This window comes from Sus scrofa, chromosome 2, assembly GCF_054392235.1.
Source record: "Sus scrofa isolate SSC_HxYL_T2T_F1_AM1 chromosome 2, Sscrofa_HxYL_maternal_Yorkshire_Landrace_v2.0, whole genome shotgun sequence".
NCBI lineage: Eukaryota > Metazoa > Chordata > Mammalia > Artiodactyla > Suidae > Sus > Sus scrofa.
Window position 1 is genome coordinate 61,305,001 of NC_139384.1, and position 24,678 is coordinate 61,329,678.

The following is a 24,678-nucleotide window of genomic DNA, read 5'->3' on the forward strand; positions in this document are numbered from 1 at the left end:
CCAAATCTCAAAAACAAATCACAAAGCATACAAAGAAACAAGGAAACATGGCTCAAGCAAAGGAACAAAATAAAACTGCAGAATGGACCCTAAAGAAAATCAGACTGTTTAATTTCTTAATGAGGAATTCAAAACTACTTCTTAAAGATATTCAGTGAGCCTAAAGGAAAACAGAGACAGACAATTAAAATCAGGAAACACATGAACAAAATGAAAATATTAACAAAGAGATAGAAACTATAAAAAGAACCAATGAGAAATCCTAGAGCTGAAAAATAGAATAACTGAGCCAACATCACCCTGATACTAGAGTCAGACAAAAGCACTAGAAAAAAACTAAAAACTAACAGCCTTCATGAATATTAATATAGAAATCCTTGATAAAATACTAGCAAACTGAATTCAACAGTATATTAAAAGGATTATACACCACAACAAAGTGGGGTTTCTGGAATGCAAGAGCAGTTCAATATGTAAAAATCAACCAATGTAAAAATCATGTAGAAATCAACCATATGTTCATAGTAATTGATACAGAAAATGAATTTAACAAAATTCAACATTCACAAACACTTAATAAACTAGGAATAGAAAGAAATGATCTCAACACAACAAAGGCCATATGTGGAGAAAACCACGGCTAACATCATATGAAACAGTGAAAGACTGAGGGCTTTTCCTCTACAAACAGGATCAAGACAAGAATGTCCATCTGAACATAATACTAGAAGGCCTAGCCAGAACAATTATATATAAATAAATAAATGACGACCAAACTGGAAATGAAGAAATAGCATTACCCGTTTGCAGATGACATGATCTTATATGCAGAAATCTCTAAAGATTATTTTCAAAACTGTTAGAACAAATTCAGCAAAGTTGTAGGGATCAAAATTACCACACTAAAATCGACTGCATTTCTATACACTAACAATGAACAATCTGAAATGGAAATTAAGTAAATAATTCCATTTACCACAGCATTAAAAAGAATAAAATATTTAGGAGCAATCTTAACCAAGGAAGTGAAAGAGTTGTAAACTGACAAAATACTAATGAAAGCACTTTAAAAAAAAAAAAAACCAACAAATGGAAAGACATCTCATGTTCATAGACTGGAAGACAATATTGATAATATATCAGTACTACTCAAAGTGATCTACAGATTCAAGGCAATCTCTATCAAAATACCAATAGCATTTTTTTTGCAAAAATAAAAATCTATCCAAAAATTCATGCAGAATATCAAGGAACGCCAAATGCCCAAAACAATTTTGAAAATGAAAAACAAAGTTGGAAGCCTTACCCTTCCTCATTCTAATACAAAGTACAAAGCTACAGAAAACAAGAGTATGATACAGAGATAAAGACAGACATACAGATCAGTAAATCAGAAAAGTGAGTCAGAAATAAGCCCTCATGTATAAAGTCAGGTAATTTTCAAAAAGGGTGCTAAGACCAATCAATAAGGAAAGGACAGTCTCTAACAAATGGTGTTAGAAAAACTAGACATCCATTCAAAAAGGATAAAGTTGGACCCTTAACTTGCACCACACACAAAAATTAACTCAAAATGTATCAAAGACCTAAATGGAAGAGGTAAAATTATAAAACTCTTAGAAGAAAACATAGGTTAAAAGACTTATGACATTGGATGTGGCAACAATTTCTTGAATATGACATCAAAAGCACAGGCCCTGCTGAGTAGCATTGAGAACTTTGTCTAGATACTCATGTTGCAACAGAACAAAGGGTGGGGAAAAGAAAATGTAATTGTAATGTATACATGTAAGGATAACTTGATCCCCTTGCTGTACAGTGGGAAAATAAAATAAAATAAAATAAAATAAAAATTTTTTTAAAAAGTACAGGCAACAAAAGCAAATATAGACAAATTGGACTATATCAAACTTAAAAATTCATCAAAGGATACAATTAACAAAGTAAAGAGGGAATACATGGAACAGGAGAAAATATTTGCAAATTATCTACTTATAAGGAGTTAGGAGTTAATATCTAGAACATATAAAGCACTCTAATATATGGCACAAATGAACTTTTCCACAGAAAAGAAACTCACAGACTTGGAGAACAGCCTTGTGGTTGCCAAGGGGGAGACGGAGGGAGTGGGATGGACTGGGCGTCTGGGGTTAATAGATACAAACTGTTGCATTTGGAGTGGATAAGCAATGAGATCCTGCTGTATAGCACAGGGAACCATATCCAGTCACTTGTGATGGAACATGAAGGAGGATAATGTGAGAAAAAGAATGTATATATATACACATATGTGTGTGTGTGTGTGTGTGTGTGTGTGTGTGTGTGTATAATACTGCTTGCTATATACCTTAACAACAAAACAGTGACCCAATTAAAATGAAGTAAATCAGAAAGAGAAAGACAAATACCATATAATATCATTTGTATGTGGGATCTAAAATAAGGTACAAATGAACCTATCTACCAAAACAAAGAAAAATGAATACAAAAACAAAACATTCACAGGCATAGGGAACAGACTTGTGGTTGCCAAGGAGGAGGAGGAGATATGAGTAGGATGGACTAGGAGTTTGAGGTTAGTAGATGCAAACTGTTACATTCAGAATGGATAAACAACAAGGTCTCACTGTATAGCACAGAGAACTATATCTAATTTTCTGGGATAGACCATGATGGAAATACAATTTTAAAAAAAGAATATATATATATATATTTATGACTGAGTCACTTTGCTATACAGCAGAAATTGACACAACATTGTAAATCAATTATATTTTAATTTTAAAAATGTTCTTAATGGACAAAAAACATGAGCAACCATTTCTCTTAAAGATATACAAATAGCCAATAAGCATATGAAAAGATGCTCAATAGCACTAATCACTAAAGAAATGCAAACCAATACCATAAGGAGATATCACCTCATACCCATTAGGATGACCATGTTAAAAAAAAAAAAAAAAAAAAAAAGAAAGAAAGAAAATAGAAAATAACAAATGTTGGCTAGGACATGGAGAAACTGGAACCCTTGTACACTGCTATCAGGAATGTAAAATTGTGCAACCACTAAAACAGTATGGTGGCTCTCAAAAAATTAAAAATAGAACTACCATATGATCCAGCAATCCTACTTCTGGGCATTTAAACAAAAGAATTGAAAGCAAGCTCTCAAAGAGACACCCAGGTTCATAGCAACATGATCCACTGTAGGCAAGAAAGGATAGCTTCAGTTTTGTTGGATAAAATTGTCGTGGAGATTAGTTGCACAACAATGTGCAATGAATACACTTAAAACTACTGAAATGTGCACTTAAAAGTGATTAATTTGGTAAATTTTATTAACTATTAAAAATAACAAAGAAAATTTAAAACAAGCATTATCAGAGAAAATGAGGGTAACTTCACAAGGAAAAAAAATTTGACTCATCAGAGAGATATAATACTTTAAAATTTTATACATCTAATAATATAACTTCAAAACACAGTAAATTAATATAATTATAGAAACTGACAAATCCATCATAATAGTAAGAGATTTCAACACACCTCTTTCAGTAATTGATGGTCAGGCAGCCAAAATTACTGAAACTTGAACAGCAAAACTGACATATTTGTCCTATGTAATCAGAGACAGGGTGTGACATTAGCATGACGGTGGAATAGGAAGTCCCTAGCTTGTATCTCCCTACACAAATGATGGTTTGCTAGGCAACCATAGACAAAAGTGCCTTTGGGGAAGCTTTGGGATCCAGGTAGGAGGCTGCAAAACCCCAGTGTACCCCAAAACCAAGGATAGCTTCTTTGAAAAGGCAGACCCACACCCTGGTGGCAAGCTCACATGGTTCTGTCAACAAACTGAAAGCAGTCCCAACTCCCTGTGGACTGAGCTCCAGACCTCCCTGGCTAGTCTTGTAAGCAGTCTCATCTGATAAGGGTCCCAGGAGGAGCCATGCTATCCAAATCCCTGGTACCAGGCCTCCCAGCCTTGGACCAGGCTGCAGATCCTGAAGCAGCCCTGTGATCTGGTCTAGCTCTGCCCTCACTCCTGCTCACCCAGGGACCCAGCAACACCCATCTGTGCCCCTGGGAGCAGGCCCAACGACCTTAGTGCCAGCTGGGTCCTGAGGCAGCATTGAGACTTGGATTTCAATACTGCTCTAGTGTGGTCCTGGAGGCAGTCCCATCTACCTGGGGATCCTCCTGGCAGGATTCAAGTCAACTGGCAAAAAGCACTAACCATAAAGAAAACGATTGATAAATTCTACTACATTTAAATTAAGAACTTTTCTGTTCATCAGAATAAACTCATAAACGGGTAAAATGATATCAGAAGGCACTTCTCAAAGGAAATACAAAAAGCAGACAGACGTGAAAGGAAATGAAAAAAAAACACATTGAGATAGCATTTCAGAGACATCAAGTGGATAAAAATTTTAAAGGCAGAGATTATCAAGTTTTAAAAAGGACAATGAGTAATGCAAGAGGCCACATACTGCTGAAAAGAGTGTAAACAGTACATTAGTATCTACTAAAATTTAACACACACACAAACTCACCCACCCAAGAGTCCATCCCAGTTATTTACCCTAGAGCAAGGGTTCTCAGCCTCAGCACTGGCATTTGGAGCTAGGCAATGCTTTGCTGCGTGAGAGGGCTGGAGGAGGTGGGAAGGCTGTCCTGTACACTGCAGGATGTTTAATAGCATGCCGAGCCTCTATCTACTAAAGACACCACCTCCCAGTTATGACAACCAAAAGTGTCTCCCTTTCTTCTCTTACCCCATCTCCCCCCCTAACCCATTTGAGAACTACTGAACCCCTGCAGAAGACCAGCTCAAGAATGCCCCCTGCAGCACTGCTTATTTACAGTAGCAAAAACTAGAGACAGCCCAAATAGCCATCATCAAAATGGAATGGATGCAGAAAAAGTGAGTGAAGGACTTGAACCACACACACCACTGAATGGATAGCAAATAAATGATACTAAGAAAAAGAAAGAAAAAGAAAAAAGAAAAGAAAGTTCACTACATGATTTCATTTTATAAGGACCAAAAAGTAAAATAAAATTAAAAACATATTACCTGGGGACACATACACATGATAAAACTGCAAAAAAAAGACAAGTAAATGATTAAGAGGAACCTCAGGTGGTAAAGCAGGTTTAGGATTTGGCAGTGTCACTGCAGCAGCTCATGTCACTGCTGTGGCATGGGTTCGATCCCTGGCCAGGAACTTCCACATGCCCCCCTCCCCAAAAAAAAGAGGAATTTCAGGATAGTGGTTACGTTTGGAAAAATGCAACTGGAGCAGACGTACAGGGGATTTCTATGCTGTTGACAAGGTATTTGTTTCTGAAACTGAGTGGAATGTCCAAAGTTCTTTCGTGACTATGCACCTTATATATATTTTGGATGCATACTGTGCACACTCACAGGGGCACAGGGACAGTCCCACACACCTGAGCAAATACTATCAAGCTGACCCACTCCTTCTGGGGACAAGGGAGTGGGAGGGAAAAGGTATTCATCTGTGGGATTCTGGAGCACACATCTTTTGCAATTAGAGGAAGAAAATTAGAATACAATCTTCTCTCCACTCAATAAACCATGTCCCTCATGAAGAACCTCCTTATAGAATCCTCATGAAATCATTTACCTGAATATTTTCAAAGCCCAGCCAGCCTGAAACCTGCATCCCAGTTTGTTAACACAGTACCTTCCAAAGTGCCAACTGTGGCTCAGCAGGTTAAGAACCCAACATAGTGTCCATGACGATGTGGGTTCAATCCCTGGCCTCACTCAGTGGGTTAAGGACACCCACTCAGTGGGTGAAGGCACTGTCACAAGCCACAGTGTAGGTCGAAGATGGGGATAAGATCCAGTGTTGCTGTGGCTGTAACGTGGCCTGCAGCTACAGCTCTGATTCAGCCTCGAGCTTGGGAACTTCCATATGCCATAGGTGGTAGAGCTGTAAAAACAAAGAAAAAGAAAGGAGTTCCCACAGTGGCTCAGCAGCAATGAACCCAACTAGTATCCATGAGGACATGGGTTTGATCCCTGAACTCACTCAGTGGATTAAGGATCCGGTGTTGCCATGAGCTGTGGTGTAGGTCACAGATGCAGCTCAGATCTGGCATCACTGTGGCTGTGGCATAGGCCGGCTGGCAACTGGACCCCTAGCATAGGAATGTCCATATTCCGCAGATGTGGCCCTAAAAAAGAAAAGAAAAAGAAAAAGACCTCCACCCACCCACCTCCTCTTCCTCTAGTGCACTTGACATTGCACTTAACTTCCTCTACAGTTTGTAAGAAAAACTCAATGCTCAACCAGATCACAAGCTCTGGGTATCAAGGAAAGCATTCAAGTATTAAATGAAACTGTATATGTGACCACAACCTCCACAGGGCTCCTGCCTTCCTTCTCTTCTGACCCTCCTTGACACTCACACAGGCTGGCTGCAGATCCCAGGTATCTGAGGTGTAGGAGAAAGACCAGTCCTGCAACTCCCCAACTTCCTTTTCACATGTAGGCAGTCTGGTAAGAATGTGGACTATGGAGCCACCAGTAGTGACTGTGGGCAAATCACTTACCTTCTCTGTGCCCTCATCTCCTTACCTGTAAAATGGGACCTTCGTGATGCCAACTATCATAGGGCTGTTATGAGGATTATAGTCAATGTGTGTGAAGCACATACAACAGGCCTGGCTCTACAAGTGGTAGCCAGAATTTCAGATCCACAACCCCTCACCCGCAATTCTCAAAAGTCAAAAACATTGTGAAAACTAAACATTTTTTCAAAATTTGGCAACAAACTGTCTGGCAGCAAAACCTTATCTGAGGTTCTTTATAATAATCTATTTCTATTGCTATAGGTATCAATACATATTGCTGCAGAAATTCTTTGATTGAAGGGTGCTTCAGTGTGATATTGATAAAATTCAAACATTCTTTTTCCATGTCTGGTTGGGTTTAGGTCAGGTAATATAACCTGGGTTACCATTTCACAGTTACACTACCCTCAGCAGCTAATCTCATCATCTTTTCCTCTGTTGTGCCCTTGTGCACTCACCAACATTCAATGACAGTTCCCAACCAGTCATTCGTATACCAGCCCATCCTTATAGCCTAAGGAAAACCTCCCAAGGTCACAGTCCTATAAACCCTGGAAACAGGCCAATGTCACTCCCAGCTCAGTCCCCAGTCTCCTCCCACCTAGAATCAGGGCAATCCATACCCTGCACCCTGCTTCTTCAAGTTGAAGCTTTTTCTATCACAGCTTTTACCTCGATTACTACACACGATCCCACCACATGCCCTCTGATGACGGGGCAGATACAGGATTTATTCACCTTTGTATCCCTAGAAGCCAACACAGCTGCTGGCATCTAATAAATACCTGTTAAACTGAACAACTTGTGCTGTAAGAAGCAGTCATCCTCATCTATAGCCGGCTTTCATTTTCACCTTCACTTTTTGGCTTTAAGTACTTTTTTAATTTAGAAAAGTACTAGGAACTCTTAATATCTGATTGACCCTAAACAAAATGCATTCCTAAAGATTCTCTGAAACTATGCATAGGGAATGTCTATTAATGGAGAGTCAATTAATACAGTGGACCCAGCCAAGGACAAAAGGGGTAGCTAGGCAGGAAGGACAGAAGAAGCCATTTCTTCCTTTCCGTGGTCCTCAGGCTGTGTTCCCCAGCCCCTCCAACACCTACTGTGTGGTTCCATGCCAACCAAAACCAGCAGAGAAAATGGACAAGAGTAAGCCGTGCCCCGAGAGGCTAAACAAATTCCCAATAGAAATGATTTCCACACAAAGCTTGCTGGGCAGCCATATTAAGCACCCCATCAATTCTTCACTCTTTGGCAAAGATCAGAAGTGTCTACTAGATGGCTACACATGTATGTATAAAATTGCCACTTTAACAGGGCTATCAAAAAAGAGGCAATGCAAGAGATCAGGACCTGGAAAACAGGGCCTGGATATAGTCAGAAAAGTCACAAAACACTTCCCTAAGGAATAGATGACTAAACAGAGACCAGCAAAGAATAAGAATTTCTTGTTAGGTAGGGAATTGAACCCCAGGCAGCAAGAACAGCAAATAAGGAGGAAAGCAAAGCCAGTCAAGACAGGACAGAGACCAGAGGGAGAGAGGGTACACAAAAAGCCTGGGCCAGCTATGCAGGGTCTTGAAGGCACTGTTAAAGATACTTGTCTTTATCCTACAGCAAAAGATAATCAAAAAAGATTACAGGCAGAGCATGACACAATTAGGCCTGCATTTTAACAAAGTTTATTCTGACTGTGGTATAGTCAACTGAGTGAGAGCACAGAGAGAAAGAGAGAAAGTCAGTATGGTGGTGCCTATGGGGAAAAGTGGGCTAGCCCAAAGGGGATTCAAAAAAAAAAAAAAAAACCAACAAGCCTAGATTGATTGTGGGGTAGGGAAAGGGCTAATCAAGGAGGCCTCCCAGGGTTAAAATTGAGTGGCTAGGGTAGGGCCATTCACAGAGGCCAGGGGCACTAGAAGGGGACAAGATGTGGGTGATCTGGAGCTATATTTTGCACACATTGGGATGGAAATGCTTTTGAGATAACCCAGAAAAGTACCAACAGGTCATAGACTTTGGGTCTGAGAAAGAGAAATGACCTAGGCTGAAGTCAAACAAGTTGAGTTTTCAGAAGATTTGTGGAATTCTCAAAGCCATAATAATCCTTGAAGCCACAAGAGATCAGCCACAGAGGAAGCCCACATTGAAAGATAAGCTGGTCAAGGAGGGCATCTTCAGAGATGTAAGGGCAGGAGAACCAGGAGAGGCTGAGCAGCGAAGCACCAAAAAGGTCAAGGCAGAGAGGGTAATCACCTGTGCCAAAGCTGCCCAGAGGCCCAGCGGTGGCATTCCGGAAAGAAAAGCCTCTTCGCTTTGAAATGTGGTGCTCCCAGGGCCACTCTGAAGGATCCTGGAGGTATGGGAGCCTCCACTGTTTATAATATAAATTTTTCCAACGAAATACAACTAAATGTAACTGAATCCTGACTTGGATCCTATACCATAAAAAGGAAATGGTTGAGATCAAAAAAAAAGCTCTGAATAAGGCCTGTAGACATTAAGTGTGCGGGTTTTGCTAATTGTTCTTCTAAATAAGACGTTACCATTTGGTGGAACCTAAGTGCCTAGAATGTTCAAATTCTTTGTACTAGTTTGTAAACTGTTTTTAAGTTACTTTACAAAAAGATGTTTTTAATAAGACATTTTATAAACGTAAATGCCTCAAATCTAAGCCTGGCGCAAAACAGCTCAGGAAGGGCCTTTGTGAGATAGGCGGCCCTCCTCCTCCTTCTACCCATCTCAACACTAAACGAAAACGGGGGGGGGGGGGGAGGGCGGGGAAACAAAGACCCTCTGCAACCTCGGCGATCCCAAAAGCAGGCCCAAGCCATAGAAAAGTCAGAAACGCCCCCACTCAGCGCGCCCCCCAAAGGAACAGCCTCTCTTCCGAGGGGGCGGGGCGTGGGAGCCGCACCGCCCGACCCCGCCCACAGATGTTCTCTCACTCCGCCCTAGCCCTAGCTCCGCCCGCAATCCATCAGGCCTCAGGCCGGCCCGCCCCCGATTCCGCCCAAGGGTCCAGGTCGCTCCTCCCTTAGTACAACCACTTAGGGCGCCCCGCCCACCAGCAGCCTGACCCTGCCCAAAGGCTCCCATCCCGACCTCGGCCCCGCCTCCCCGTCCCACGGCGGGAGCGCCCCCGTGAGGCCCTCCGAGCTCGGCGCCCGAAGGTCCATTGTCCCGGTCCTGGTCCCACCTACCCTGGGGGCCAACGCCTCGTGCACCGTTGAGAAAACGCAACGCCAGAGTCCGCCACGCCCACATCCAAGCAGGGCCGGTCAGCGGGGCGAGCCGAGCGACTCCTACTTACCCTGAACAGGCCAAAGAACCGCAAGTTGGCGCCAGATGCCACGGACAGCGAAGAGCCCGGAATGCCTCGGCCCCGCCGGCGTCGGGCGTCGCGGCAGCGCAACGTCCGGCACGAGAGCTCTCAGCTTGCCTCGACCCTGCTCCCGCTACCCGCCCAGGACACGCCCCTGCCCAGGACACGCCCCCGATCCGAGCGACCACTGAGACTTTGGCGCCTTGGTGGCGCCTAGAGGGAACTGGGAAGTACCTCAGAGGCAAGGGCTTAATTGCAGAAATGTCCCTTGCCTTCCTGGAGCCTGCATACTTTCATTGCTGCTATTCATGAAGCTATTTTTCTCTCTAGGTCGTTGGTTCCCCTTTATGGTTCCTGACCAATAACAGCTTCACTTGGGAACTTCATAAAAATGCGCAACCTGGGGTCCCACCCCCAGACCTACCGGGAATCAGAGACTAGGGGGCCAGGCCCAACAATTCGTAGATTCCTGGCCCAACTCCTGGATATTTTGGTCTGGATAATTCTTTCTTGCGGGGGACCTGTCCTGTGTATTATCGTTAAGACCACCAAATAAAATATAGGGCACCCAGTTAAACTTGAATTTCAGATAAACAAAGGTATACTTTAAGATTAAAATTTATGTAGGAGTTATGTATTTCATCTTGCAATTCAATCCACAGGTATTTTTATTTGATAAATCTGGCATCCCTGAGTTTAGGATCTGGGGCACTCTTCATCTCTAACCCACTAGGTGCCAGTAGCATACTACCTCCCTGCTTCATCGGTTAAAATTAAGATGGTCTGCAGACAACATACCCTGGGGAAGTAAAATCCCCTTTCCACGTATATAAGACAGTGTGCTTTACAAAAAAGGGTGCCTTGTCCTCCAAATGTTTGTCTAAACACAAAAATCCTTGGGGCCAAACCATGCTAAACATTCCACAAGAAGGCAAAGTAGTGAAGGTTTTGTATTGCTTCTCCACTCTGGTACTTCTGCATAGGAGTTTTGGTCACTGTAAAGTGTGTTCCAAATCACCTGGGTCAGAAAAATACGTTAGCATCCCCATTTGTGAGATTCTGGAGCCAAAGGCACACTCCAGTTTGTCATTGTTTATTCCACAAATACATATTGATGCCCTGCAAACCAGGTACACCAGAGAACAGAAAGTTGTTCTCATGGCACTCACTTTCTAATAGTGGAGGCACTCAAGAAACAGTGTCAGAGAATTATACCCAGTCTCTTGAGATGGACAATAGCATGAGAAAAAGAACATGTGTGTATATATGACTAGGTCACTGTGCTATATGGCAGAAATTGACACAACACTGTAAATCAGCTATACTCTAATAAAAAAATAAATTTAAAAAAATGATAGATGCTGTGAAGAAAAATGAAGCAAGTTAAGGGAGTAGAAGATGAGCCCTGGGAGACTGGGATGCTATTTTAAATAATATAAGGGCAGTGTTTCTAACCTTGCTTTGTTCCCCAGAACCTATATCTCATTCATTCAACAAGTATCTATGAAATGTTATCTGTGACAGTCACTGCTTATATTCCAGTGAGAGAAACAAATAATAAACAAGTAAAACATATGGTATGTCAATGGTAGAAAGTGCTGTGGAGAGAAAAAGAAATCTGGTAAGAGTGATGGTGAGTCCGGTTTTAAATAGTTTGGTCAGGAAATATCTCCCTGAAAAAAAAAAATCGTATTTGAAGGAAAAGCCAAAAGATATGAAGAATAAACCATGCAGAATTCAGGGGGAAAATACTTGAGGCAGAGAGAATAACATGTAAGGCCTAAGGTAGGAGCAAGCCCAGCACTTTTGAGGAACAGCACAGCTGGATCTGAGTGAACACGGAGAGCACAAAAAATGAAGTTGAAGGAGCTCCTGTCATGGCTCAGTGGAAACGAATCTGACTAGCACCCATAAGGATGCAGGTTTGATCTCTGGCCTTGCTCATTAGGTTAAGGATCTGGCATTGCCATGAGCTATGGTATAGGTCACAGACATGGCTCAGATCTGGCATTGCTGTGGCTGTGGTGTAGGCTGGCAGTTACAGCTCCGATTCAACCCCTAGCCTGGAACCTCCATAAGCTGTGGGGGTGGCCCTATACAGCAAAAAAAAAAAAAAAGAAAAAAAAGAAAATGTGATAAATCATGTGCCAGAGTGTGACTGGCCTCAATATTCATTTAGGGTTCTAACAGAGGAAGAATGCAGTCTGATGAAGCTTTTATAAGTGCCCTCAGAGGTGAGGCAAAAGCAATGAGCCTAGCAGGAGAGTATTGTAGTTGTTCAGACCAGATATGAAGGTGGAGAGAAGTAGCAGGATTCAGGAAGTGTTTTGAAGGTAGATACAAGAGGGATGTTAAACATAAGGGAAAGTAGTCAGGCAAGACTCAAAGGTTTTTGGCCTTCCCAAGTAGAAGAACAGTGGTGCTATCAACGGAGAAAGGAAAGATGGCAAAAGAAACAGGTTTGGTGGGAGGTCAGGAGTTTGGTATTATATATTAAAAATGTTCTGGAATCTTCATTCTTTGGGGACCTTGTTTAGCAAATTAGTGGAGGTGACTTGCCTGGCTTATCTTTTCTAGATGGAGAAATGCCTATCTAACTCATACCCATCTTTGTCTTAATGGGTAGGAACCTAACCTAGGCCTTTTTCTCCCACCTAAATGCTCAGTAAAAATCAGAGATTTTGCTTGGATGACTGGTTGTTCCACTAAGAACTTAAGGTTCCTCCCTATATGATTAATAGAAATACTTACAATACCTCTACCTGGGGAGAGATTAAACCCAATCTTCCCCCTCAATTCTAGCTTCCCAATTTCTTCCTCCTCAGACTGAAAGGGGGTCTGAAAGGACTTCACTATTCATACAGCAATATCTGTGCTGGAGACTATGGCTCTTCATTTAGAGATGACTTCAAATAGAGGATGAAGGCCTCTGAGAATGAGGGCAACACTCTTCCAGAATAAACCAGCATACAAACCACCAGGAAGATCAGTCCCTATTATGGGCTATTAGGATCATAGATATTTGGAAAAGGGGGAATCTAAGATACAGGGAGAAATAAGTACAGAACAAAAATGGAGAAAAAGTCATGAAAACATGGACTAAATGTGGAGAAGAGAGGAAAGAGGAGAATGGTGGAGTAATGGGTGCCAGTGTCCTCCAGAGATGCCCATCTAGTGGCTCAGGTCCTCTTTTCTTGACTTGTGTTACCTTATAACAATAAAACAACCAGTCATTTTACCAGAAAAATGAATTTTTTGGGAATAGCAAAGAACTGCAATTTTGGACATGCAGCTATGGCCAACCACAGGCAAGTCCTGTGAAGCAAAAGAGAGGAAACTCTTATAAAGGAGAAAGGGAAATTGGGAGGGGCTTATAGACAAAAAAGTCCATTGACGTAACTGGGAGTTTGGTGGTTTTTCATTGGCTGAGTTGGGGCAACTTCATATTGGTTGTTCTGTTGCCAGGCAAGAAGAAAATCTTTCTTCCTTATGCTGGTAGTGGTAGAGTAGGGTCATTTCTAATGAAGAATGTCTCTTCCTATTGGGATTTGTATTGACAGGGTGTGGTACATGTGTGAAGCTCCCTCTTCTGGCCTCATAACTCTAATATAATGAAGTTCCCTTTTATTAATTTTCACACTGGGCAACCTTCTTGGAGTACATTGAAGGGATTATTTTATCTTTTTAGGGCCACACTCACGGCATATGGAGTTTCCAGGCTAGGGGTGGAATTGGAGCTGTAGCTGCCACCCTACACGATGCCGAATCCAAACCTCCTCTGATACCTACACCACAGTTCAAGGCAATGCCAGATACTTAATCCACTGAGCAAGGCCAGGGATCTTACCTCTGTCCTCATGTATGTTAGTCAGATTCATTTCTGTAAGCCATGTCGGGAATTATGAAGGATTTTTTTGTTTTAAATAAAGAAACCATTTTTTTTACTTGAGGTATTGGATGTTTTAACCAGCCCTGGAACGAGTCAAATGTGCCCCCTCAAAAGATATATCCACCCAGAACCTCAGAAAATGACTTTATTTGGAATAAGAGTCTTGTCAGATGTAATAAATGTAAGGTGAAATGATCATGGATTAAGGTGGGTTTTAAATCCATTGATGAATATCCTTGGTGTTTTTTGGCTGTGGCTGCATGAATCAAATCTTTGCCTCTTTTTCACATGGTCTTCTCCCTGTATCTCCTGCTTTTTTGCTTCCTACAAGGACATCAATCATCCCACCTTGTGTTTTAAGCTGTTACTCAGTTTTCTGGCAAATAATAATAATAATGCGTTCTATTAGTTGTTTAGGTTTAGGGTTCGGCAGAGTGGCGTTATCATATATTTTTAAATGTTAAAATCACTCTTGTAGGTTATTTTTATTTCAGTTGGCACTGTTTTATGGCTTTAGTTAAGTAACTTTTGGTAAAGAATATCTATGGGGACAATAAATATATGCAAAATTGAACATAATATATATATCACGAATACAATGTATGTGCTTACATTAACGTCATATTAATATTATACTAACTCCATGATACATATGTATGACAGCATATAATAAATACTAGGAAAAATTAAACATATATAGTATTAATAGGAATATAAGTGGGGAAAGACACTGAAACGTGGCATACAGAAAAGTAAATTATTCTTTTTCATATATAGACATAGCACATGAAAAGAGCTGCAATGAATATAAAGAATTCATTTCTTTGATTTTTTATATTTATTTCTTTTTACTTTAAAAAATATTATTTATCCAAAGTTCAAATTTAACTGGGAGTCCTATAACCCATAGTGTGTAATGCTCTTATTTTTAGGTAAAAATCTGAAGTAGATGGGGTCTCCAGCTGCCATACTGACAATAGACAAAAAGGGGCATGGCAAGAAGTTCCCTGATGGTCTAGTGGCTAGGACTCAAAGATTTCGCCACTGTGGCCTGCATTCAATTACTGATCTGGGAACTGAGATTCCACATCAAGCAGCAGCATACCACAGGCAGAAAAAAGGGAGAGGGGGGCACAGGAGGGCAAGGCAGATGCAAAGAGAAGAAAGAAGCTGGGAGGCTACAGAGATATCCAGACATGAGATAAGAGTGGGTGAGACCAGGATGAGAGCAGTGGAGGTGCTGTGAAGTTGAAAGCAGAGTAGCTAGAATTTGTTTGCCGATGTGAGTGTGAGAGGAGTCCAGGAAGACCCCCTGGAATGGACAGAGATCAGGAGATTTGTTTGACCTAGTCTATGAGAGGACCCATCTGGAGTTCCCAGCTAGAGAGAGAAGCTGGCATAAGCCAAGTATAGCAGAGTATAAATTGTATTGAAAGGTGCAAATCTGAATGAGAGAACCAGCCATGAGAGTAAGTGGATGGCACAGCAGGCCCTTCCAGGCCACTCTCCACCAGGGAGTCTGAGCTAAGTAAACTTCAATCCCTTGCAGGGCAGACCTCAGCTACGAAGCTGGAGAGGACATGGCCCAGAAGCCCAGGCAATTCAGACAAATCTCAAGGAAGGAGTTTAAGGTTCTGTATTCATCTCAAGTTTTTGTTATGCGGAGATAAAACAGAAACTTCAGATTGAACTCTTCCTGAAATACATTGATCTGTGTGACTTCATCAGTGATCATTCTCAAATCATTCATATTTAATAGAACATGGCCCCTGAACTTGGACCTCCCCACTGGAAGCCAAGAGCCCCAGGCTGCAGTTCCCTAATCCCTGAATATGGTCATTTCTCTATACTTTAAATCCTCCCCAGAAAGATATCGGAAAACACTTTTCCAGTTAAATGAGGGGGTTGATTAATGAGGTTCTGAAAAAAGCACATCTTAACTTTATTTTTCCTGGTCCATCAAAGACAACAGGAACCTTTCCCCACCCTCATCCCTATGCTGCTTTCTCGGAGTCAGAGTCCTTCAGTCATGAGATCCTCAAATGCAGTCTTGCCACAGCCTCACTCCCTTGAGCAGCAGAGGGCTTGATGCTCATACCCACCGCCTTGTCACTCCAGTGTGTGTTCAGCTGTGCTGGCCTTATGGCTTCCACATGTATGGGGGCCACTCACCTTCGAAAGGGAGAACTGACATTGCATGGGTAGGACTGTTCTCCACGAAGTCAGAGCAAAACTAGATAGCAGCCAATTCACACCCCTCTGGCTTCTTTCTGTTTGTTAAGTTCCCGAGCAACAGCCTTGTGTTGGAGGTCCCCCAAGACCACCCTCAGGTTCAATAGAAGGACTCACGGAACTGAGAAAACTGTTGTATTCAGTGAAGGGATATTGATTAAAATCAGCAAGGGTAAAACATATAGGGTCCAGAAAAGACCAGGAGCAGGCTGAAAGGAGTCGTACAGACAGCCAGGGCTTACACTTGGTTCTCCAGTGATGAGAGCACATACAGAGTACTATCAATCAGGGAAGCTCAACCAAACCACGATGTTCAGGGCTTTTACTGAAAGTCAGTCACACAGATGTAATTGACTCCCTGGGTGGCTGACCTTAGTCTCCAGCTCTTTCAGAGGTCAAGCTGATACAGCAAGGCCCCCAACATAAGTCAAGTTGTTGGCATAGACTATCTGAGGTGGCCTGAGCCCCAGGTAAACAAACACATTCTTATTAGGCAAAACATCTTAAGGGTTCATAGGTTAACTCCCAGGATCCAGGCACAGCCTTCTTTGGAATATGCAGGAATTGGAAACTCCACATCTGCTGAGTCAACCCTTTACTGCAAACACCCCACAAAGGACAGAGGAGTTTTCATTTTGTTAGGTCATTGCCCAGAAAAGTACAAATTAGCTATTAAGACATTTTTATTTTTTTATTAAAGTATAGTTGACTTACAGTGTTGTGTCATTTTTCATTGTACAATGATAGCATAAAAAAAAAGAATGTATGTATATGTATGACGGGTTCACTTTGCTATACAACAGAGATTGAAGGAACATTGTAAATTAACTATAATAAAAACCCGTAAAAAAATTCTTCTGTACAGCAAAGTGACCCAGTTATACAAAATTCTTTTTCTCATATTATCTTCCATCATGATATATCACAAGAGTTCGGATATAATTCCCTGTGCTATACAGTAAGAACCTATAAAGACTTTGGCTACAAAGGATTGGATTTTTCTTCAAAACATATTTTTAAATTTAATTTAAATTTTTTTTTAAATTAGTCAATGAATTTTATTATATTTATAGTTGTACAATGAACATCACAACGCAATTTTATAGCATTTCCATCCCAAACCCCCAGCTCATCCCTCCACCGCCCCCCCAAACTGTCTTGTTTGGAACCCATGAGTTTTTCAAAGTCTGTAAGTCAATATCTGTTCTGCAAAGAAGTTCACAGTGTCCTTTTCTTAGATTCCACATGTAAGTGATAGCATATGATGTTTGTGTCTCAGTCTGACTAACTTCCCTTGGCATAATAATCTCTAGGTCCATCCATGTTGCTGCAAATGCTGTTATTTCTTTCTTTATGATGGCTGAGTAATATTCCATTGTGTATATGGTACCACATCTTCTTTATCCATTCCTTTGTGGATGGACATTTAGGTTGTTTCCATGTCTTGGCTATTGTGTATAGTGCTACAATGAACATTGGAGTACATGTATCTTTTTGAGTCAGGGCCTTCTCTGGATAAATGCCCTCTCTGGATAGATAGTGGGATAGCTGGATCAAATGGTAATTCCATTTTTAGTTTTCTGGAAAATCTCCATATGGTTTTCCACAGTGGTTGCACCAATTTACATTCCCACCAACAGTGTCACAGTGTTCCCTTTTCTCCACACCCTCTCCAGCATTTATTGTTTGTAGAATTTTGGATGATGGCCATTCTGGCTGGTGTAAGGTGGTACTTCATAATGGTTTTGATTTGCATTTCTCTAACAATTAGTGATGTTGAACATCTTTTCATGTATTTTTTTGGCCATCTGTATGTCTTCTTTGGAGAATTTCTGTTTAGATCTTCTGCCCATTTTTTGATGGAGTTTGTGTTTTTGGTATTGAGTCGTAGGAGGTGTTTATAAATATTGGAGATTAATCCCATGTCAGTCGCTTCATTTGCAAATATTTTCTCCCATTCTGTGGGTTGTCTTTTTGTTTTGTTTAGAGTTTCCTTTGCTGTGCAGAAATTTTTAAGTTTAATAAAGTTCCATTTGTTTATTTTTGTTTTTATTGTCATTACTCTAGGAGGTGGGTCTGAGAAGATATTGCTGTCATTTATGTCAGAGAGTGTTTGGCCTATGTTTTCCTCTAAGAGTATTATAGTATCTGGTCTCATATTTAGGTCTTTAATCCATTTTGAGTTTATTTTTGTGTATGGTGTTAGGAAGTGTTCTAATATCATTTTTTTACATGTGGCTGTCCAGTTTTACCAGCACCACTTACTTATTGAAGGGACTGTCTTTTCTCCATTGTATATTCTTGCCTCCTTTGTCATAGATTAGTTGACTGTAGGTGCATGGGTTTAATTCTGGGCTTTCTATCCTGTTCCACAGATCTGTATATCAAGAAAAAAAAGAGAGTGGACTCAAATCAATAAAATTAGAAATGAAAAAGGAGAAGTTCCAATGTACATCACAGAAATACAAAGGATCATAAGAGACTACTAAATGCAATTATATGCCAATAAAATGGACAACTTAGAAGAAATGGACAAATTCTTAGAAAAGTACGATCTTCCAAGACTAAACCAAGATGAAATAGAAAAGATGAATGGACAAGTCACAAGTACTGAAATTGAAACTGTGATTAAAAAACTTCCAACAAAACATTTTTTAAAGATTACTTTGACCATTCTCTTGTGACTATAAAAACACATAATTCCTATTAAGCAAAAGGGATGACAAATTACTGAATCAAGTATCTTCAAAATTTACATGAGGAAACTCAAAAAATTTAACCCATATTACACGTTCATAATTAACAGGCTTTCCCAGAAATATCTGTGGACAGTGTGGACTGTCCTCACTCTCTGGGTCCCTCTGCTATCTGGTCACTCATAGAAGAGAGGATAGTGTGGGTATCTCCCATCGTAGTGGGCAGCAGACAGGGTTTCTCCATCCTTTAGAGAACCATTAATGTCGTTGGCAAAGTCCAGCATTTTAAAAAATGAAATGGAATATAAGACAAAAATATCAGGTAAAGATAGATTCTGCACAACTTGTATTTCAGTTGTGACTGAGTGAGTGTAACTGTGGGTGTGACTGTGTTCATAAATGAGTGAGAATGTATGTGTGATATGGGGGGTGTGTGTACAAAAGTGGACTGTGTCCTTTCACAACATATATTACACTTATGGCCCTTTGGCCAGTTGGAGGCAGTGTGGTGTGGCATGTAATGTCAGACTTGAGGGCCCAGAGGCCTGGACTTGACTCCTGACTCTATGTCTTTTTGACCTTGAGCAAATTTCCTGATCTCGTTGGGTCTCAATTTTTTTAAGAATAATGATAGTGCCTACCTAAAGGTTATCACAAGAATTGAATGAAAAAAATAATAAATATTTTAAAATAATATTATAAATTATTTAAGAATAAATGTTATATAACTCATATATGTAATATATGAATGCAAATTAAATAATAATAAATGTAAATGATGCCTAATTCAGTAAATGGCAATTATTTTGTTATTTTCATCATTCTTATTATTGTTACAATTATAGGTCATGGTCAAATATGTATGAGAAACACTAACTCAGAAGATAGGATTGATGAAGCCAAAGCCAGCTGGCCTTCCATCAAGCCAGCCACATTTTTTAGCCTCTGAAGAAGGCATGGTGTTTGTTTTTTGTTTTGTTTTTTTGCTTTTCAGGGCTGCACCCACGGCACATGCAGGTTCCCAGGCTAGGGGTCGAATCAGAACTGTAGCCACTGGCCCACGCCATAGCCACAACAACGCTGGATCCTTAACCCACAGAGCAAGGCCGGGCATCAAATTTGTGTCCTCATGGATGCTAGTCAGATTCGTTAGCCGCTGAGCCACAATGGGAACTCCAAAGGGATGGTGGTTTTGCATGGCCTAGGCCTGAGGAATAAAAGCCTTCTTAGGATGTACGTGCCCCTGCTGGAGGAGTTGAATAGACTTCTCAAAACAACAGCTGACCACTTGCTAGGTTGAAACATTCTGTTTGCTGTGGTGTGTGTTTCTCCAACATCTCCTAACTCAAAACCTGTCTTTGCTAATCAAGGTTAGCATCATCACTAACAAGACAGACTGACATCAGGTATCCACTGATATAATGCTCTGGGGAGGACATACCATTCCTTCTGTGGCATTCTTGATTAGCCTTCATCTAATAATGACAAAATAGCCATTAGTGAAGAAGTTTGTGAAACGCGAGTAAAGACTGTACTTTAGTTAACTTCCCGATTTGGATAACTATACTCATTAGAAGAAGTTGAAGGAACAGTACATTCTTTTTCCTATTTTTCTAACTTTTCTATAAGTATAAAATATGTTCTAAATAAATAATAAATGTGTGTCTATGTGCATAAACATAATTCACACATATATATATGCATATAAATATGTAAGTATGATCCATGTTGAGTGAATTTGCTGCCAGCAAGCCACAGAGATTTCCCTTCCTGAGAGTTTCTGATTAGTCTGCTTTTTGAGAAAGTATGATTCCTCCAGTATAAGTCCCCTGCTGACTGCTTCCATTATTACGGAAAGTATGCATCCACTTTTTTTTAAAGTTTCCTATGAAACACTCTGGGGAGGACCCCACATGGTACTGATTAAGAAGGACTAATTATGGTAATCTCTAGGCCCTTGCCAACATTCCCTGTCCCCAGAGGCCAGGCTCAGGCCACATGTGCTGTGTGGCCTGAGCCACACATGGATACCATGTCCAACTCCCATTTCCCATCCCAGCACTTGGGAAAATATTTTTCAGTTGTACTGTTTATTCAATACCTGAGGCTGTTTAATTTGAGTTGAAAGAGATCAAACTTTCAGAGCGAGCAGCAACAATCCCTGAAGGAGCCCTGAAACTAATGAATCCCTTTGTACCAAATCAACAATCATTCTCATTTTTCAGCATGAGAGAATAATTAGTTCCAGAGTTTTGAGCTCATTTAGGTGGTCACATTAGGATTGATATAGACAACACTATTTCTTTTAATGGAAGTATAGTCAAGCATCAGGCTGATGATATTGATAATAGTAATTAATACATGTATATTATTGACAATTCTAATTTCTATTTTTATGCCAATAAACTAAACATTCCTGAAGAAGCCTGGCATATGGCAGTACCTGAGAGCTCTGTCTTCATCACTTTGCCAGTTTTGATACAGGGCAAGTTGGTACAAACTGGAATTAATCTCAGCTCAAAAGACCTGAACTCCCTGATGGCTTTAGGGAAAGTTTTTTAAAGATAGGGTGAGGGAGAGGGTTTGGGGAGTACATGATTAGCTCACAGACATTCTTCTGATTTATAAGTGGTAAGGTAATCAGAACACAGCATCACTAAGCTTCTGGTTCCAGTCAGTCTGGGATCTATGTGCTTATGGTCAGCATGCAATTAACTTCTTCCACCTGGTGGGGAATTCACTATCTCCAAAATAGCTCAAGGATATGACTCAGGTTATTGGTAGCCTTTGAGGAGGAACTAAAATTTCTTAGTTTAATGGCTAAACTCTTATTATTTTGTCTTGTTTAACTCTTTTCCTTTGTTTATGCATTTTCTCACCTCTATGATTAAATTTGTTCTCTGGAACTCTGAGAAGACTTAGGAGGATAAAGTTTTCCTACAAAAAAAAGCACCCAGAGGACATGGTAGGGAGGAGGGTCTATCCCAGGAAGCCCCTGTAGGGTCCTTCTCGGTTACAAAATTCCACCAATGCTATTATAAGAAAGAAAAAAAAAATGAGAGTTGAATAAAATCCCTACAAAAAATAGAAACATGCCAGAAAAAGTCTCCCATGAAACAGATCACTTATGAGTTTAAAAAGAACTCATTATGAAAATAATATGACATGAAAGAACAACCAAAATCGAACATAGAAAACTCATTTTTTATTCAAGAAAGCATTAGAATAACAGAAAAACTGCTATCACAAAAAAATAAACTATAAGGAACACAAAAATAACATACAAAAATGTGAATATAAATAGAAAAGGAAAGGAAATTTTCAAAAATGTAAATCAATAAAGAAAGAAGCAAATGAAGTAGATTTAAGAAAAAGTAAAAAAATAAATAAATTTGACATAGGTGGAGTTCCCGTCGTGGTTCAATGGTTAATGAATCCAACTAGGAACCATGAGGTTGCAGGTTCAATCCCTGGCCTTTCTTAATGGGTTAACGATCTGGCATTGCCTTGAGCTGTGGTGTAGGTCGCAGATGCAGCTCAGATCCCGAGTTGCTGTGGCTATGGCATAGGCCAGCAGCTACAGCTCCGATTAGACCCATAGCATGGGAACGTCCATATGCCACAGGAGCGGCCCTAAAATAGGCAAAAAAAAAAAAAAAGACAAAAAAAAATTTCACTAGGAAAATCCACTATATGGATAATAGGAGTACCTGATAAAGAAAAATAAAGCAAAATAACAGAATAAATTCTAAAAGCTATTATTCAAGAAAATTTCAAGAAAGAGAAAAAAAGATTTGAACCTACATTTGAAAGTGTATGCCATAAATCAGGATATCAACCTAGAATGAGTGGTACCAAGACACACACTAGTAAGATTGTTGGACTTGAGAGAAAAAGAAAAAAAATCAATTGGGCATGTAGGAAAAAGGGAGCAAACGACTGGCAAGGGAAAGAAATTAGACTATCATCAATCTCTTGGACAGCAATACTCATGCCAAAAGAAAATGAGTAACAACAAACAAAGAAAGAAAATGTGGGTCAATGATTTCATGACCAGCAAAACTGATAAATACTGTGATAATAGATAAATGGTTATCATCATGCAAGAGCTCAAAGAAGATTGTTCCTATGAGCCATTTTTTATGTGTCTGGTAGAGAATGTGCTTCAGACAAAGAAAATGACATAAGAAATTGACATAAAAAAATGGAGGTGAGCATTAAATGCAGAATTTCTTGTAGAACTAATACTGAGTGAAAGTTGAAAGACATAGAATGTAGTTTGCAGCAGCTATATGGCCCAACCATGCAAAGTATAAACTTATTTTAAAGTGAAGGAGAATGGAGAGAACAAATGCAACAAAAATATTAATGTATTTTCAGTCGTTAAAAAGTTGATGGCTGTATTAGTATTATTTTTGCTGAAATTTGTGTATGTGATATAGGGAAAAGCAAACAAATAATAATAAAATATGCTAATTCTATCATTCCCTATTACCTTGAAAACCAGGATTCTCAGTGTTTAAGAACAGAGAAAAAGATGTAATATATAGGATATTTAGTTACAAAAATCTGTGGACCTGAATTTAATTTGTAGGTGTGAATTTATGAAGTGTCTAATGTTTCAGCTTTGCGCAATTAAAAGGCTTAGAAATAGAGACCAACCAAGTAGTATTGAGTATTCCAGCTCCCAGAACAGATTATGGTTTTGAGACACCATTTCCCTGCTAAAGAAACCAAGGAGACTTGAACAAATGACTGATTTCAGATCTGGCATAAGAATGAGCCTAGAACATCTTGCCATGATGGCCAGTGGCAGAACTACTAAGGTCATGACAAAGAACCCAAGGGTCAACTTGAAAGGGCTCCCACCTGCCAAACATGGGACAATTTCAGTAACAATAATCATTGTAAAATATTTAAATGTATCATATACACTTAAAAATCATAATCTCATAATGATACCAAAAAAAAGTATTTGCCTAGACTTGGAGATTAATATATGATAGATTTACTAGCTTGAAAACTAGTAAATTAAAGGAAAAATAGGGCATTTACCTTGCCTTTATTATGTGATTTATACCAATAGGAAAATAAAAAGTAAAGAGGAAAAGTAAAGAGGAATTTCAACTAATTTTAAAAAAGAAAGATTGTATTCAAATATTACATTTTTAACCCTCAATGAAGTAATGGACTGAATGGTTTTGGGCGTTGAGCATCAATAGTTGATTATATCACAAAAGACGGATTAGACATGAGGGGCCCCCTAATGAAGGAATGCACCACTACCATTCCTTTTCCTGCCAAAGGGACTAAACTCGGACTTGAACAAGCCTCTGAACCAGTTTGCAGAAAGTTCTGAGGACAAAGAAGCAGGCTAAACAGCACCATGATTATAAAAACAGCAATCTCCAGATTAGGTGAAACTATAAATCAAAGGCCCAGGAACTATAGCAGATTGTGAATTGTGAGATGCATTAAGGATAAGACTAAATCATAATGTCCAAGGATGCACTTTGGGTGATAAAGCTATAAAGAAATGCAGACATGATTGTTATAAAATTATTTGGAAGTCACTGTGGTGGATGAAGCAAGTGTGACTGGGGTGGGCATGTGGAGACCAGTGGAAGACTGTTTTTATCTGGGTAGTGGTTATAGGGTGGCAACTCAAATGTCTTATGTCATACACTGGTTTTCTGTTATTTGTGTTTCATTTAATAATAAAAGCAATTTCAAAAATATACCTATCTGGTCTTAGTTTGTAGTTTGGTGTGTAGTAGCTGCCTAGTTTTTTTAATCAATTTTTCCCAAATGTCTAGTGAACTTGTAGAATTTAATGAGGGCCACAGAGCCAAGTGATAATTCATACAATGTATTCACATCATTCTTAAGACAATCGTTCATGACGCTGGACATGGAGGAGAGG

At 39.9% G+C, this 24,678-nt stretch overlaps 1 protein-coding gene across 3 annotated transcripts in view; it reads right to left on the reverse strand.

Annotated features, from left to right (window-relative positions):
- The window catches only part of PGBD2 (piggyBac transposable element derived 2), a 43,517-nt gene extending 33,431 nt beyond the window's left edge, over positions 1 to 10,086 (reverse strand). For all 3 annotated transcript variants that reach the window (XM_085012156.1, XM_021083387.2, XM_085012157.1), the window contains exon 1: positions 9,927 to 10,086. The gene's annotated coding sequence lies outside the window, so the exon portion shown is untranslated. The remainder of the gene's footprint in view (positions 1 to 9,926) is intronic.
- Between the last annotated feature and the right edge of the window lie 14,592 nt (positions 10,087 to 24,678).